Raw genomic sequence first — 3,069 nt, 5'->3', positions numbered from 1 at the left:
GAGGTATTGGATCATGGAGGTGGATCCCTCATGCATGGCTTAACACCATCCCCTTGGTGATGAGTGAGTTCTTGCTCAGTTCATTCAAGATCTGGTTGTTTAAAAGAGTCTGAGACCTCCCCATTTTCTCTTTTGGTGTCTCTCTGGCATGTGACATGCCTGCTTCCCCTTGGCCTTCCACCTTAAGTGGAAGCTTCCTGAGGTCCTCACCTAAAGCAGATGCTGGCGCCAAGCTTCCTGTATAGCCTACAGAACTGTGAGCCAAAAATAAACCACTTTTCTTTCTTTCTTTCTTTTTTTTTTTTTTTTTTTTTTTTTTTTTTTTTTTTTTTGAGATGATGTCTCGTTCTGTCACCCAGGCTGGAGTGTAGTGGCGTGATCTTGGCTCACTGCAAGCTCCGCCTCCCGGGTTCATGCCCTTCTCCTGCCTCAGCCTCCTGAGTAGCTGGGACTACAGGTGCCCACCACCACGCCTGGCTAACTTTTTGTATTTTTAGTAGAGACGGGGTTTCACCGTGTTAGCCGGGATGCTCTGGATCTCCTGACCTTGTGATCCACCCCCCCTCAGCCTCCCAAAGTGCTGGGATTACAGGCGTGAGCCACCATGCCCAGCTATAAACCTCTTTATGTTACCTAGTTCTTTTGACTTGTAGTTCATGAGCATGTATGAGATATGCCACCTTTGAACCTTGTTACGTCAGTACATTATCTGTCTCACCTAAACAAAGAAATAATTATCCAGTCTCAGATATTCCTTTAGAGTAATGCAAACAGACTAATATATGCACAAACCTTGGAAAGGACTTCAGACTTTTTAATCCACAGGCCACAGGAAGCTGCTGAAGGTTTTACAGCAGAAGAGGTATTACGAGAAAATCTATGTTTTGGAAGATAGCTGTAGAGGCTGTAAAGAAGGATTGGAGTCTGGAGCCGGCCTAAAAACTTTAGGAGCTATTAAAACAGTCCTGGCAAGAGATATGATGAAACTAACTCAGTCAAGAATCACGAGATTGGAGATAACCAGGAGAGATCTGCGAAATGATTATAAAGAAGGTAGAAGATAACATGATTTATTGGATTTCTATCTTGCTCCCAGGCTCCAAGATAGGTACTTTATATACCTTATTTTATTTACTCTTTACAACAACAACCCCGTGAGGTAGGTGTGATGTGCCCCTTAAGAAATTGAACATCTGGGAGGCTAACTCACTCAAGATCACACAGGCATTAAATGTCAGAGCCAGGATTTGACCCAATGTCTGCTAGATGTCAAAGCCCATATGCTTTCTCTCTACTCAGATAGTACCAAGAGGACTTGATGACTGATTACGTATTTTCTCCAATTAGGGTTCCATCGTCGCTCACTTTCCTAAATTTTGTAGGAAGCCATGTGTGTGCTCCAGCCTCTAGCAGCCCTGAGGAAGAATGTATTCCACTAGGTTACACTGTGCTAAGGGAAGGAGTACTTCTCACATTAAGCAGAGTGTGGAGGCCAAGGAGTGTTCAACCTGTCTAGGTGTGCATTTGTTTTCTATTGTGGCTATAACAAATTATTATAAGCAATTATCATAAATCAGTACACATATATTACCTTACAGTTCCATTAGTAGTCTACCATGCGTCTCACTGGGCTAAGACTGAGGCGTCAGCAGGGTAGAGTTCCTTTATGGACGCTTTAGGGGAGAATTCTCTTCTTGACTTTAAGAGCTTCTAAAGGACACTACTCTGGCTCATGGCCCCCTTCCTGCAAGGGCAGGTTGAGTCCCTCTTACATATCATCACTCTGACCATCTTTACTGCCTCCCTCTTCCCCTTTAAAGGAAACTTGTAATTACATTGGGCCCACCCAGATAATCCAGGCTGGTTTCTCTACTTTAAGGTCAGGCGATTAGAAACCTTAATTTTATCTGCAAATTTAATTCCCTTTTGCCAAGAAAGGTAACATGTTTATAGGTTCTGGGGATCAGGACACGGATACTTTGGAGGCCATTATTCTGCCCAACATGCAGTTCTTTATGACGATTTAGATTTGAATCTTGTATTGCTAGTTTTAGAAATTTATAAGAAGAGGGTGGTGAATAAAGAGTTAACTAGCCATCCAACAAGCACAATGACCTCTTGACAATGTTGAGCGTGGTGTAGACTGGTGGGCCAAGAGCTGGGCCGTTGGGGTAGGCAGTTCACATCTTCGAAGAAATGCTCATCAAACCATGACCAGTGGAAACCAGGACACCAGTCACCTGGGAAACCAAGTAAACATAAACATACAGCCATCCATCACTGCCATCTGGAAGAAATTGGGTAGTGAGGGTCTTCCTGTTAGGCCTTGCTTCAGTATTTATTTGTGTAGCTGGAGATCCCAGACCAGCCTTTCTGTCAGCGATGCTTCAGTGAAGAGCATGGGGCTGAATCTCAGCTTGGAATTAAAACATGCCACCTTTCTGTGTGAATGTGGATGTAAATATTACCAGCAGACAGGTCACTCAAGAGATAGGTGCCCGTATTTCCAAGTCTAAACAATCTCTGTAGGTCAGACAGGGAGGCCCCATGTGCTTGTTGGCAACACCACCTTTAGCAGAAGTCTGAATTCCCGGTGAATGCTGCCTGTGTTCTGCTCTATCCAGAAACTATGGCCTCCAGAAGCTTTGCCCTACAAGCTCCATCCTAGTCAATGACTTCAGGCAGAAATGTGCAGGGAAAAGATGGCTTCAGTTGGGTCCACTGTATGAGGTGATGTGTAAGTTTTATGGGCTCTCCTCCCGGGAGTCCTTGCTTTTGACTGAGAATGTGTTTTCAGTTGTTGCTCCAATCTATCAGTGGTGATAGATTTGACCAGCTCCCTGCATATGTTCTCGCCCTGTTCCCCAAGTGATTCAAAGCATATTTACAAAACAGCTGGCTCAGGTTGACAGGGGGCAAGTCTGAGGCGTGGATCAGAGCACAGTGAAGTGACCCATACAGGGAACAAACTTATGACCTTGGCCTCCTAAGCACTATCTCCTTACAGATTCAGCTAATACAGCTCCTGAAAGCCTGCCCTTCATCTACGTCCACATGCCACATTGAAAC

At 44.5% G+C, this 3,069-nt stretch overlaps 1 non-coding gene across 1 annotated transcript; it reads left to right on the top strand.

Annotated features, from left to right (window-relative positions):
- The first annotated feature begins 618 nt into the window (after positions 1-618).
- Positions 619-719, top strand: LOC123571259 (small nucleolar RNA U13). The gene has a single exon (XR_006695440.1). It is a non-coding gene; the product is annotated as a small nucleolar RNA U13 (small nucleolar RNA).
- Positions 720-3,069: the final 2,350 nt, after the last annotated feature.

This window comes from Macaca fascicularis, chromosome 1 (assembly GCF_037993035.2).
Source record: "Macaca fascicularis isolate 582-1 chromosome 1, T2T-MFA8v1.1".
Taxonomy (NCBI): Eukaryota; Metazoa; Chordata; class Mammalia; order Primates; family Cercopithecidae; genus Macaca; species Macaca fascicularis.
Note: the sequence above shows the minus strand (reverse complement) of the source record. Positions and strands in the feature narration are given on the sequence as shown.